Here is a 15,292-nt window from a genome sequence, read left to right as displayed (position 1 = left end):
AAGAATCATCACTTTGACATGAAGGCAACAGGAAAAAAATGAAGTGAGGGGAGAAGACAGTGACTGGCTTCAGAAATGTGGAGTGTGACATGCCTGTGGGAAATCCAGGGAAGATGCCCACTGGGAAAGTAGGACATGGGTCTGGGCCCCAGGAGGTAAGTCAGGGTTAGAGATAAATCCCTGAGAGTTGTCACTGTAGAGGTGGCAACTGAAACCATGAACATGGATGAGAAGGTGAAGAAAACAACAGTTGGGAAGAGCAGAGGGCAGGCGTGACAAGGTGAAGACGCGGGACAGAGAGTAACGGAGGGACTAGGCCCCTCTGGGGCAGGAAGCCTGCCGCCCTGAAGAGAGGTGCAGTGCCCTTCCTCCAAGTCATCATGGTCATACATGACAGCCTCTGATTTTTTCTGAAAGGAGTCAAGGACATAGCTGGGAGAAAAAGAGGCAGGGCTAGGGGGTGGAAGAAAATCAGGAAGATGCAGTAGGATCATGGAGCAAAGCTGGGCCCAGCAGGGAGGAGGCACCCTCATTTATAAAGGCAGTTAGTGACAGTCACTCCCTTCAAACTACCTGTTGATACCATCTTCCCTTATGGGTTCCAGGTTCCAGGAAGACAGGGTCTTGGTGTGTCTGATTCAGTTATAGCACCTAGTAGTGCTTCTCACAAAGCCAATGCTCAAAAATGTTTGCTGAACTATATTAAAATGTGTAACATTTTTATTCCAACATTACTCAAAAGCCCAGGAAAGAAGCATTTCTTAGGATCGGTAATGTACAGACACTCGTTAGATATAATAATAAATGCACATACCCTAGGGATAACAATTTTCAATTCACTCAAGTATATACAAGTCAACTTAAAAGCTAGATGCAAAACGCCTCATGCTCCTGGCTCTTATACCTTATGATCCAAAATTCACACATACAAACACAAACTAGGTACTGAAATAAGAACTACCCAGTTATAAGGTGGTCAACCAGATAATCCAGATGCTGGTTGTTTATTATTACTATTAGCACAAAAGCACAGAATTAAAAAAAAAATTCTTGCAGAGCTACTCAAATCACTGACACTATCTCCCATGGGTCTTCATGCTGCAATTTGAAATCACTGAATATCGGCTCAGAGAAAGTGCAGGAGAAAAGGGGGACATGAAGAAGTGGGGTGCTGACAAAAAGGTAGCAACAAAGAGGACAGGTCACAGGACTAGAGACCACAATGGAGTGGAGGTGAGAAGAAGGGACTAGTGGAAACAAGGGAGGGAAAACAGCTGGAAAGTAAGGCATTCAGGTTTAAATTTCAGAGACAGGGAGTCTCAGGGCAGCTGGTCCAGGTAAGGACACAGCTATGGATCACTGTTTCCCACACAGGGCCTGAGACAAGAACAGGTGTGTAGGCAGCTGGTGCAGAAGGTGACCCCAGAAAAGAGAGACACTGAAGACAGTGAACCGAGAAAGAGTATTTACTTCGTGTGGTGCTGGGAGCTTGGTCTTCTAGAAGTTTTTTAAGCGAATAGAAAAGCCTATCTAGAGCAGGGTCAGCGTGGAGAAGGATGTTTATCAACTATTTGTACCAGCCCCCATAGGTACAAGTTTGGGGTATAAACTCCCCCACACTTCCAGGAACTGTGTCTGCCCAGAAGGCTGCTGCCAGCTTTTCACCCAAAGGGCAGACAAGAGGGCCTGTTGGAAAAGCCCCAGGGATGGAAAAGACAAGGCCAATGAGCAAGATGCAGTCAGCCAGAAGTGAGTCACGAACTTTGCAGCAGCAGAGACTGGAAGCAGGGGGGATGCCCAGAGGATGTGAGGAGGACAGAGTGCCTGTGTTTCAGCTATAATATCACAGTATTGTGAGAGCATGAATACTGCAGTTGACAAGAGTTTAGAAAACTGCTAGGTCAGATGGTATCACCTGCATGAACTCTTGAGGACCCTAGTGATGGCAAAAACAAGGAAGGTGACTTGGCCAGGCTATCACATGTGTACACATATACACATATTAAAACAAAAATAAACAATGTTTAAAAACTACTTAGACATATGGAGCTCTTTCAATCTTCTGTAGATGAATACGGTTGACATGTCTTATGAATTATCTCCTAGAAGTCATTTCTTTGTGTCCTCCGAATCTAGCACAGTATCTTAATACTTAGCAAAGAAACTAAAGTTAAAGATAACTGGAGATATTCTGAAGTACCCTGAAACACAGTAAACTTACAGAGGGCAAGCAATGTGTTGTGCCCACCACCGCACAGTAATACTTAGCAGCTAGGAGCATGGGCAGTGAAACCACAAAGCAGGACTTGAATCTCTGATCAAGCACTAACCAAGTATGTGATACCGACAAGTTATTTTAATCTGCGCCTCAGCTTCCTCATTTTAAAATGGAGACAGTAGTACTTACCTTACCTTACAGGGGTTATGTGAGCTCAAGTCAACTGATAAACATAAAAGGTGTGAAACAAGGCCTGGCACATTATAAACACTATATAAATATTACTTATTATTATTAATATGCATTACAGCTGGAGCTCAAATAACAACTTGATTGAATAACGAAATACTGTGTGTTTCAATGTTTTGCTTTTTTTCCCCAATCATAATTATAACCGGAAACTGAACTGATTCATGTTGAGAGAGACGCAAGATATGGAAGAAAGGATAAGATGGAAGGGTTAGTAATAACACAGCTACAAATAATAGATTAATGTTGATTATTATAGCCATTCAGATACTTATTTTGATACAATATCAAAACTTTATTACACTGTATAACAATTTTTAATCAGATGTTTTAAATTAGATAATAATTATTATATTAGTAACATAATTATAACCAGATACTTATTTTAGGTTCTATGTCTAAGTGTAGGATTATATTTAATGTACTTTCTAACAATTATATTCCTAACAATTTGTATGTAAAATAATAAAAGTAAAACCTAGTGTTTTTTTATTACTAAATCAGACAAAAGACAGATATTTATGAATGTTAATATTACAGACCTCTTTCAAAAAAAAAAGATGAGGGGGAAGAGGGAAACATACCTCTTGCAAAGAGAAATAAGGAAGGATAACCTGAGGCTCTGTCAGGGGAAGCACACCTAAGACAGGCTAAACTAAAGAAGGAAACGGCCCTGAAAAGACATCTTATTGGGAGAAACGAATCAGATGTTGTGTCCCAGGTCAGATTTCACTCATGGACTGCTGCCCACAGAGGACAACTAAGAAAAGGGAGATCTACTTGTTCAGTTAGGGAGCGGGACTAGGCATAGGCCAGGCACAGACAGGAACAATACAATACACTGAGTTTTGAGGATAAAGGTAATCTGTAACAAAAAAGTCATGTCACTTTTATTGGAGCCCCTTCAAAGGACCATAATACTGACAACAATGATAAAATGATTAACAGCTAACTATCTCCTCCAACAAACTGTGAGATTGGGAAGACTATCTTTGTTTTGAACCAAACCACAGAGAGGTCATAACTTCTCCAAAGTCTAGCAGGTGGAATTGAAACCAGACCACCTGAATCCAGAAGCTGTAACCTGATCTTCAGTTTCACTAAACTGTAATTTTTTGAAGGCCTCCTTAGTCACTATTTTAAAAGAACATCCTTCTCCTGTTAGAACAGATCTACAGCTTAGAAATGAAAGGGCTTACAAGGTTCTGTGAGTTTACTTCTTAGTCCTTCAAATTGAATGGAGGCCAAGAGTTAACTGTCAGATCTCAGGAGTCCACCCACGGGTTCTGAATCTCATTCTTACAAACACCTTTCCTCTAGTATCCTTTTTTACCATATTCAGTTTTATCTAAGGGGTCATAATTCACTCCTTACACAATAAATTATCGTAAACACTTTCCCCAGTTTCTTTTCAGTGTCTAACAACCCCAAATATGTACAATGTTTCCCATTGTCAGAAAGTGTAATTATTTTAATTTCCTCTAAATTTCAGCTTCCTTTAATCTAAACTCATCTTTACCCAAAAGTAAGTGCTGTTTTATGTCCTATTCACTTTTAAATACATACTTTTTATTAATGTTTGTAACAGTGTTTTGATAATGTCACATATTTGACATTTGGCATTTCCTTTAACATTTAAAGATAACATCTTTGGAAACTTTAGATGTGGTATATTTGTTGAAATTAAACAATTACACTTTAGAGAAAAATTACTTTAAAAAAAATGTGATGACTTACATTTATTTCAAGTTTTAAAATAAGGTCCCTAAAACCAATTAGTACAAAAAGAAGTCACCCACAAAAGATTTCTTCCTACAAATATCTTTGCACAAGGGCACATTTTTATTCAGTACAACTAACTAAATTCAAGTCAACAAGTAGTTATCGCGTATCTACCATGTGCCAGACATACAAAGGACCAAGCTGGGATGTGAACCCAGGCCTGATTCAAAGGCTCAGGCTTTCAATGTAAGCAGGCTTCTAATAAGAAAGGCTCAGCATTCTCACCATTCAAATACTCATTTCCAGAGAACAGATCTTGTTTCCTTTTCCATGTCATACATTCTAAAATCATTTCACTTTAATGGTGAAAATGACCAGTACACCTACAGTGCTGTATATCATAGATCCCTCCTAAAAATACAGTAACATATTCATCCCAAGTCTGTCCTACCATCACTATCTTCTGTATTTGCTTTTAAAAGGGAAAAATAAATCGTCCAATAACAGACTAATATTTAAAAAAATCAATGTACAGTAGCCCAGAAAAAGAATACAGAGACAGACTGAAAGCCTCAGGGAGTTAAAGTGCAGGTCACTGCCCTTTCCCTAGCCCAGAGGGCAGTCAGAGGGGACAGCGAATCAAAGGGCTCTGAGAAATCCTGCTGCTCTCTACACCATCAAATAGGAGGGGAGGGGAGGGCGTGAATTCATCCAAGAGCACCCTCACCCTTCAGGAGGAGCAATTCAACTCAAATGTGTTCTTCCTTCCACAGGCAGGAAGCATGTGTGGGTAAGTGGTAGTGACTGTGAAGGTGCTTATGACACAAACAATATGCTAGAATTAATGATTAACAAAACCTTAGCAGAAAGGGTAAGAAGGGGTTTAAAAAAATGGAACAGCAAGGAGAAAAGGCTAAGTACTTCAAGGCAAAGAAGCAACTGCTCCTCCTAAGTCCTTTCCCACCCTCTCTTAATAAATAGAACAGTATTTACCACTCCCACTCAGAAGAAAACAGGCTTTTAGGACACTAACCCCTTATTACCCAATGGTTCTATCTTATCAGCTTGAAGCTAAAGAGCTGCAACAACAAAGGTTTGGCTGCTCCAAAGCTACAAGCTCCGGAATCAATCTGAAACATGAGAAGAGCTCAAAACAGGGCTAGACACTTAACAAAAAATACAGAATAACAGACTGAAGACAAAATTCATCACCAGTAACTACTCTACCCACCCTTTCAGGAAAAATGAGAATATGGAAGAATGATCATCTTCACCCACCACCTACTCCACAAGTAAAAGAGGAAAAGAATGGAGATCCTGCATGTAGGCAAAAAAAAAAAAAAAAAAAGCCTCAAAAAGTTCAAAGTAGAGGGGAGGTAAGGTCATGGAACTTGACAACTAGGAATAACTATAAGACAAAAAGTGAAAGGAAGTGAAGAATCCTTTTTGAAAATAGAGAAAATCTAGGTGAGTTCATTATGTTTTGAAGTAATTTAGAAAACCTCAAACAGTCCTTACAGCAATCAAGAACAGTAAGACCACAGCACTAGAGGAAAAGTATACAAAGATAAGGAAGGAAATTTAAGTTGAAATCCTCTGTAGAGCTCAGAAACACAAGGAACAGAATCAATGACAGGAAGAGCATGCTTAAGAAAAACCACCCTGAATTCAAAATAATTCAAGCTAATTACAAACATTATGATAAGTCAATGGTGACCCAATGAATAGATAACTGGCCACCCCACTTCCCTTCAGAAAGGAAAGCCTTATGTAAAAATGAATAAAAAAAGTTAAGCATTAAAAAAATGGGGAGGGGGCACAAAATAAACTCAAAGACCGCAGGACAAACTTAAAATACAAGCAGAAAAACAAGCTATCATATTAAAGGCTGATACAAAATGAGCATGTCACGTTGCCTGAACTTAATTCTTCCCATCTCCTTATACTCAGAAGATAGTAATTATTTACCAACTGATACGTTTCAAACAGCCTAAGTGAGCTGTTGTTCTTAACACTTGCTGTGTCTATAGATTTTGTCTTTCCCTGTGCAGGGAAAAGTTGGCAACTGTTTTGGTTGAGGAATTTTACTTTAGAGCAAGTTTACAAAGGTAATTGTGAAGGGAGCTAGCAAAAAACATTGATCATCCTGATTAAATGGTATCAATAAGCACTGGAAGGAAAAATCTGTTCTACATAATTTCAATTAAGGAGATTTATATGTTCCCAAATTGTGTAATTTTACCTACTTTTTAGGTAGATCTCTCCAAAAACTTTAATAAATCCTGACCATATATTTTGTGTATTCACCACTCCCACTTTCTGCCCTGTAGTGGAGTAAAACAAGCATAGTGCTGGGTCTATTTTAAAAATATGCTACATGTTTTAAAAACTAACTAAACGTGGTGAGAAATCAATTTCTCCTCTTAATCAGCACTAAACTGGGAGTACTACCTACCTCAGAATTGTTGCTAGGATAAAATACAATCCCAAATGTAAAAGCTCTTCGCAACAAATATCTGTAGTGATCTAAGGGTCCCACTTTCCTTGATTCCTCTCACAGGCTTCTAAATGGAAAATCCTGAGTGACTACTTAGTAAATGGATCCCAATCTTTTTGAGCCCAAGCTCCTGTAGTAATAAGCACAAATTCAAATCCATTCCCTACTGTGTGTGTTGTTTTTCTACTACACCATAGTACTAAATGAACTTTTTCAAACTACAACCTCCTCCTCCAATAATCAACTATGACCCACCACCACCAGTTTTGAGAAGCACTGAAATTATATGAAATAAATCACACATAAACTATAAAATACATGAGCTAATAAATCACTAGTCCTAATTTCAGTTTGAAAGCTCATTATTTACATATACCTTCAATAAACATTTATATACTAAAATGTGACTTCCATACTTCAAATAGTGCATTCCTAACAAAGTTTTCATGTAATACTTTCCTCATCATTCCACTGACACTATGTTCCCTACAACAAAATAAAATATTAATTTTTCTTCTACTTTTCTGATTTTTTCTTTAGCCCTCATTGGCTCTTCCCCAACCACATAAACATAAGCTGAAGTAACGCCTTTCTCTGTGATCCCAAAACATATTCCTGATAGTGTCTAGCACAGTAAATGACAAACCCTCAGTGATGCTCAATGATATAGTGGTGTTTTCATTCAAACCTCTATTGTAATTCTTTTCATGTCTGTGAGCCCCACCAGACCAGACTTGGAGGGCAAGAATCCAGGCCTTCATTTTATATATGCTTCTATATATAGAAGGGTATGTATATGTGCATATGTAACGAAGTAGCCAAACAGTACTTGCTACATGAGGCTGGATTCTACCTTCTAACTATACTGTCCTTTGAATATGTCCCCCCTCAGTCATACATATTTTTGCTCATACTATGCCAAGCTCCTCTACAAAACCTTCCAAAAACAAAGCAATGCTGACTTCCTTCTCAAAAATCTATCAGAGATGATTACCTGGTACAGGACATGGTGAAAATATCCCTTGATATTTGTTAACACTGCTCTAGAATGACCCCAACTTGCCTCAACTAGACCATATATCCAATGGCAAGGCCCATGCCAACTTCTTGATCTACATCTACTTGGCACAGCATTTTCCAAGTAACTGGCCCTCAAAACACTACTGATAGATTAGAATGTACAACCAAGGTACATTCTAAGAGCTAACAGTAATAGATTTGGCTGCTCAGCATTGGCAGGTTTACTTAAAGCAGTAATTGGGAACAGCGCCTAATTTCTCTGGCAATAGTAAAAGAAAATGGGTGCTCATGGGAGAAAAGGAAGAGTGGCACTCTTCTTCAGCTCACAGAAGGGCAGAATGCAGACACAGAGAGACCACCTCTTTATGGTGCAGATACAGAAACCAAACCCAGGACATAAGTAATCAAAAAAGGTCACAGAGAAATTCAGGGGCAGAGCTTACAGTGAAACCCCCTTTCCCATCTCCCAATCACGAAGCTTTACTATATCAAACTGCTTCTCTAATTAAGTCTAAAAAGACTATTAAGTGCTTCTCTTTGCTGCAAACATGCCAGTCACGCAAGCCCCTCACTAACCTGTCAAACAAAGAAATTAGGAATTCAGCGAGAATATTGGGAAAGGGAAATGCTTTTCTAGATTCCTTTTCCTCCACCCAACTTTTGACTGACAAGTGTTCCCAGGTTCTCTCCCTGGCCCCTTTTCACTCTACATGCTCCCCCTTGGTATTTTCATCTGCAGCCTGTAGCTTCAACTCCCACTTACAGATTAAGAATTCCCAAATCTACATCTCCTAGCCAGACTTCTCGTTTTGAGCTTCTAAACTGTGTATTCAACTGCACTCTTAGGTGTCTCTACCCATGTTCCATGGTCACCTTTAAAAAACATTCAGCATGATAAACTCATCATTTTGCCTCCTTCAGGTCAAACAGCACCACCCCCTTGTGGTCGGACGGCTTACCTTGGCAAATGACACCACCTGGACAGAAACCTGTGTCACTTAGGGTTTCTTTCACCTCTGCTACTTCAGGTATCAAGTTTTAGCAATTCTCCCTCCTACAGTAATTCTTGTACCGCCACCCAAATCATCCACTATACCAACGATCTTTGAAGCTTGATCACTCATCTCAATTAATAAAAAAAAGTTTTGAGCATACATGTATCCAAATATATAAATTAGAATGCATGTACTTCTACAGAATATACAGTAAGACATAATCATAATAAGATTTTTAACTTTAAAATCATGAGGTTAAAAAATATATATAATATTGTCTAATATTTTCTTCCTAACACTCCAATGAGTCATTTTACACATCCCTGAGGTCCAGGAACCAACACTTTGGAGACTATATAAGGAGATAATCTTATAAGAAATATATATATATATATATATATATATATATATATATATATATATATGCACATGTGTATGGTGTTTATATACATATGTAGTATGACTATTTGAAGCAGTTTCTTTTTTATGCATGCACATATTCATGATGAGATATCCCAGTGCTTTATTTAGTATATTACTAAATACAGCTAACCTTATCTAAAGCCACAAACCAAAAATAAAGTTTAAAGGTAGTTTACTTCTAAAAAAATCACATTCCATATTTTATAAATAAAGCTTAACTCTGTTAGTTTTGTAATTAGCCATCTTCAAAAAGAAAAATTTATATAGTTTGGCTCCTTTTGCACACAGCTCCTGAAAAAAACATACCACATTATTTTCACTTATCTACTGAATCTAAGGCTGCTAATGTTCTGGGTTTTATGGGCTATACCTCCTTTAACCTAGGTACATACTGTAATATTTTTTCAGCTTTCTGTAATTATGGAGTTTGCTACCACTGCAGGACCCTGAAGACTAATGCGTTCTCCCTACCCTCGTCCAGGTCAGCACATCCTCCCAATCTCAAGACGCCTACCTCTGCCAACAGCAACCACACAGAAGGACAAACAAAATCCCACAATATGTGACTAAATTCAGAAGAGACCTGCTAATACAATAAGAACTATTTACATATTTGCACAATATAATCCTCTAAGTGTCCACCAATACCTGACAGATTCTAACTTTCCATACATAGTGTGGGTACTTTCTAAAACTGAACAACAGTCCACACGAGCCCTCTCAGATAAATTCAGCTTGTAAGACATTCAGATATTGAAATTCTCAGACCTCAGAGGTTCTAAAACTTTCACCAGTTAGAAGATAGTTATTTCATCACTCCAGCAGTGTATTTAAGAGCAAACCAGTGCTTACAGAATATTAAAATATTTTCTTTAGATTATACTACTCCCCACCCCATGCTGTAAGCCACAATGTGACAAGAAGCGAAGCAATGAAGCTTTAAGTGGGGAGCATTCCATTAAAACTAGCACCACGTTAAACTGTTTAATAACATTCACTATTACAAAGTGACCAGATGTCCCCCCCATCTTGGTGTTAGGAATTTGACACCAATATAAAAGTACATATTCATTCAGTTATGGTAACTTGGGACACATTTTAATTATATTGACAAAGAAGTTAAGAAGGAAGCCATCTGGTAAAATTATGAAATCCAGTGATTTTTCAGTATTGTTGATTCTACACCTTTCATGTACAGAATGTTGAGATCAGAAAATATCTTATTTAGAACTTAACATTTTTTTAAAAAGAACATTAGAAAAACTTAAAATTTTAGGTCTGTTAAGTCAACACAGATGACTTTATTTGGAGTTTATCTGCTTTCCAGTTACAGAAGTGAACTATCCTATCTTTTTAACTAGCATTCTAATAACATCTTCCATTTTACACTGAATTTCAGGTTAGTAAAGTGGCTTTCTCCTCAAATGCCTGTAACCAAAATACTAATTTGTTTCATCTGTTTCCTATGTAGCACTTCATCATCTTCAGCAACTCAATATTATTAACGAACTAAAATTATTTTAAAATATGAAAGTACAATGGAACTCTTGAGCCCTGTCTCCTCTGAACCTTGATTTCCACAAATGCAGACTAGGTAACTTTCAGCTAAAATTTCTCGATTATTTCTAAAAGTGGTTTATTATACAATCTATTGTAAAGGCTGTATGTAGTTTAAGATACCTAATCAAAATGAATTTAGCATGTTATCTTTGTACCATCAAAATAAAAAATGATCCAGTAATTCTATCCACCTAAGTATCTATGTGGAAAGTAGATCCAAAGGACCCTCATAATGATATTATCAATTACATTTAAGATTTTTTCAAGTCTTTTCAATACACTAAAAAGGAATGAAAAGGAATCAGTATATTATACATTGAGCATCTCCTTTAAGTATTTTACATTTTACATTTGATTTTCACAACTCTAATCATAGAAGGTTACCTGTGGTTCTGAAGCTAGACCTCATGGGTTCTCCACTTACTGGGTGGATGACCTCAGGCAAATTAGTTATGCTCCCTGTGCCTCAGTTTTCTCATTTGTAAAATGGGGATAAAACCACCACCTGCCTCTTTGGCTCACTTCCAAGATTAACTGAGAAAATACATGTAAAGCGCCTAGAGCTAAGCATGGCCCTCACAATCCCTACTATAATTATGACTTGTTATTAGCGTAGGTATTCTTGTTCCCATTTTACAGAAGAGGAAATGCTAAATTACACTGTGTAATCTACTAGGGATCCTACGGACTAATGCGAGATTTTGACCCAAAAGCGCAAATCTGGATGAATTCAAATTGCTTAGGCATTGAACACTGGTATTCTTAAAAGTACACCCTGTTGTTACGAAGCATAATAAATGACACGTCGTAATAAGGCATGAGGAACTGGACGGGCATTACATGGAGCAGGGACTCGGAGCGCCCGACCCGGGACGCGGCCTGACGGCTGAGGTATCCGACACTCCAGTGCGGCTCACACCTCTTAAGTGAACGGCACACACGCCAACACTGCGTCTCCTTTTCCAGCGGCCGTACGATGCCAACTTGCGTTCGGGGCCCACCCCGCAATGCGCCCCAGGCGCTAAATGCCAGGACCCAACTTCAGGAAGTTGGAAGAAAACAGTTTTCCTTCCCGTAGAAGCTAATGACGAAGCTCAACGTCGCTCAAAGTAAAGGCAGTCTGCGACAGAAACGGAGACAAAGAGAAACCGACCAGGACCGTTCCAAGTCCTAAGGAGTCGGGTCCGAGGAGGCCAGCGCCGCCGCCCCACCGGCGAGCACCCAGGGCGGCGCACAGGAATCCCGGCGGCGCGGCGCCCGCTCGCATCCCCGGCTCAGGCCACGAGTTGGGCAACGGTCGCTACGAACGCAGGTGTGTGAGCGGCCGGCTGAGGGCCCGGGACCCACACACGCCAGGCCCCGAGGTGACGGTGCAAGCCCGCGACCCTCCACCGGGAACGCGGCGGGGCGGCTCTGAGCCGCCGGCCGCGCGCGCTGGAGGGAGAGAAGCGGTGGGGGAGGAAAGGCCGGCAGAGAGGCCGGAGGCCGGGCGCCGGCCCAGACTTCCTACCCGGCCTGGGATCTGCACCCCCCCCCCCCACAGCCCCAGCGGCCCACCCGGCCCCAACGCCCCCCACGAAGGTCCAGGCCGGAGCCGCTGTGGACGGTTGGGGGCGCGGCGCGCACGGGAGTCGGAGGCCGCCGCCCGGCCCGCTCCCCTAAGGCCCTACCTTCCCAAGGCGGCGTCCGGGCCCCGCGCTGTCGGCTCGGGCTTGCTGCTCCGCGGCTCCCGCTGGGTCTCTCCCGGGGCCTGCGCCGCCTCCCGGGTCTCGGGCGCGGCGGGCGGCGGCTCCTCCTTCTCGGGGACGGGAGGCGGAGACTCGGGTGGGGAGCCGCCTCCCGGCAGGAAACGAACCCCGCGGCGCCGCCTCCTTAGCGCGCGGGTCCAGCTCCTCCGGCCGCGCCGCCGCCGGCTCCCTCCGGAAACGCATTCCTCCCCGGTCGCGTCAGCCGCGCCGGAGGCGAGGGGGCGGGGCAGGCGGGAAGGCCGCGGCTCTGACAAAGGGGCCCCCAGGCGGGAGCCGGCCTGGGGAGCCAGGGCTGACGGGCGGACTCGGCCGCGGCCTTCGCGGTGCCTCAGTTTACCACTCTGATACGGGACGGAAGCGTTGGGTGCGCGCAGCGCGTTATCCGGGGCTGGGGAGCTTTGACACCCAAAGACTGGGCTGTCCTTTCCTGCCTGACTTTGGTTCTGCTTTCCCAACGCCGCACGGCCCGTATGACCTACTGTCCCAGGACGGACCTGGGAGCCCCTTCAGTTCCAGGCAAAACTAGATAATTACCTACCTTACCGGGCTTCTTGGGGCCCAGAATGCTTTCCTTGGGGATGGGAATTAGTTAAGCCAACCAATTTGGTTTTCCTGCAGTGGTAGTTTGCCAGGCTTGTGTCTATGAGAAGGTGAAGACTTGGGAAGGAGATAGTACCAAGAAAGATGGACGTGAGGAAAGTTTTAGAGAAAAACGAGTGAGCTGGGAGCTGCTTTTTTAGATTAATCTGGAGGTCCATTTGTGAGGAACAGGGATAAGAAGGAAAAGGTTCATCCTTAAGAAAAAGGCTTCTGTTTCTCCTCACTTTTAGTAGGTGGAGATGAGGGCTGGAAAATGAACACTTAAAAGGGAAACATTCATTGTGAGAATGGCAGGGCACATTTCGATAAGACTGAAACCTGTACCAACCAGCATCATACTGAAACCCAGTGATTCAGATGAGGCTGCTGGCAAGCTGCCATTCTGTTCATTGTGCCTTGCCACCCTGGTGATCTGCAGGACCCTCCTGGAAATAAAGCTCAAGCTGTGAGATTTGTGAAACTGAGGTAGCGTTTTTCATTGGGGGAGATTACAAACTGGGATGCCTATTTGGCTACCAGTTGAAAGAAGAGAAAATAATCCCATCTATGCAAAATTTGCACCAGCAAAACCGAATCTGTTGGTTAATCACTGAAGACTTTTGAGAATGTGCATGATTTTTCCCGCTTAATGGATGACCACACTTACAAGGCTAAATCATGGAAATATCCCAATGGAAAAGCTGCCACCAGACCTCAACATTCTTGAATTTAAGAATATTGGTTATACCACTACTCTAAATTAGTCAGAATTGGGCTGGCCTCAGCACAGGAAACTAGTTCAAAGAGAAAGTATAACTAATCCATGCTTGACTTGCACTACATTTCCCAGAATTTTCTTCCCTGTACATGATTGGAGGAGGCAGTCTTCACCACGAGTATCATGAGGTTTACATTTGCACAACCCTAAACTAAATTCAAGGGCAGATTAATCATATTTTTTAACCCCAATGTCAAACATAATAGGAGCTGAGCCAATATTTGACAAATGAATAAATGAGCCCTTTTTCTCCCCTGGGTACTCCAGGTCAGAGCATTTAGCTAAACTGAAATGTGAATAGTAATTTACCGAAGTCATTAGCTTTGAGGGAAAGAGAAATAGAGAAACCTGTTCTCTAAGAAAAACAGTGATTGGCCAGAAGAATGGCTGTCCTGGTGATTTCATATAAATATTAAGTTAACTATAACATTTATGAATGCTCTGTAAGAGGGGTGGTCAGTCCTGCTGAGCTAAACAGGAAATCCTAGTAAATAAATAGGAATAGCACAAGTCGCATTGCTAGACCATATCATGATAGAACATCTATTAGTATCTTGAATTTAAGACAAACTGTATTTTACCTATAGTCTCCCAGTTATTATAAATTGTCCCTGCCATCTCATAGTCATTATGTCAAATAATTAAAAGTTGACCTTTCATTTAATTTTGGCACCATATTACTATATGCTTTTCAAAATGCATCTTTATTCACCTACTGTTTTCCAAAATGAAGTTTCAAGGCTGCTCACCAGCGAAGACTTTATTGGGTGCTCATGCTCCTTTCAATCAGTGTTTAATCCCTATTTTTATTTATAATTAAAAGATAGCCTTATGTAAATTAAAGGAACTATTGATATTTAGTCAAGTACACAAAAAGCTAAAAGCTTCCCTAGGAACCTGATTATCTCTTTCAAGCAGTGGATCACAGTTTGATTACTGACCTTTAGATTTAGTAAGTTGTATTTAACCACATAATTATGGAATAAAGATTGGGGTGAGGGTGAGTGAAAGTTGGCTTCAGGAGTGGACAGCTGTCTCTTATTGTTTCAGCATTGTCGGGACTTAGCCTCTCAAACATTACTTGTCCATTAAGCCATAAATGATACCATGATAATTTGAAGGCTCTCCAGTCTTTGAGAGCAGAAGCAACCCTAAACAGTGTAAACTTTTATGGGCATTCACATTGATTTTTAAACCATTTTCCAAATGCAATAATCATCAGAGGGCAAGGCTTCATGGAGTTAGAACAAAGGATGAATACTTGCATTGTGAAAACAGAAGTATACCTAACATCCAATTTTTCTTGGTGTTGGCCACTGACTTGCACTTTCTGGCACAATCCACCCCAGATCATTTTTAAACAAGCAGGGTGACTTTGTTTCACAGTAATGCTCAAGATAGCCCAGTTTGCTTGTTGCCCAAGCATAATTATTAAAGCACCCCTTTTCACTCTCAAAAGTACATCCTGATACAAATGATAGATTATATGGCCACCCTATAAAT

The 15,292-nt window shown here is 41.1% G+C and overlaps 1 protein-coding gene across 3 annotated transcripts in view; it reads right to left on the bottom strand.

The window, feature by feature from the left end:
• The window catches only part of ITGB1 (integrin subunit beta 1), a 42,596-nt gene extending 30,085 nt beyond the window's left edge, over positions 1-12,511 (bottom strand). For 2 of the 3 annotated variants that reach the window (XM_073228964.1, XM_073228965.1), the window contains exon 1: positions 12,355-12,511. The gene's annotated coding sequence lies outside the window, so the exon portion shown is untranslated. The remainder of the gene's footprint in view (positions 1-12,354) is intronic. The other variant, XM_073228966.1, reaches the window with a different exon arrangement.
• Between the last annotated feature and the right edge of the window lie 2,781 nt (positions 12,512-15,292).

This window comes from Manis javanica, chromosome 2, assembly GCF_040802235.1.
Source record: "Manis javanica isolate MJ-LG chromosome 2, MJ_LKY, whole genome shotgun sequence".
NCBI classification, from domain to species: domain Eukaryota; kingdom Metazoa; phylum Chordata; class Mammalia; order Pholidota; family Manidae; genus Manis; species Manis javanica.
This window is presented reverse-complemented; position numbering and strand designations above follow the sequence as displayed.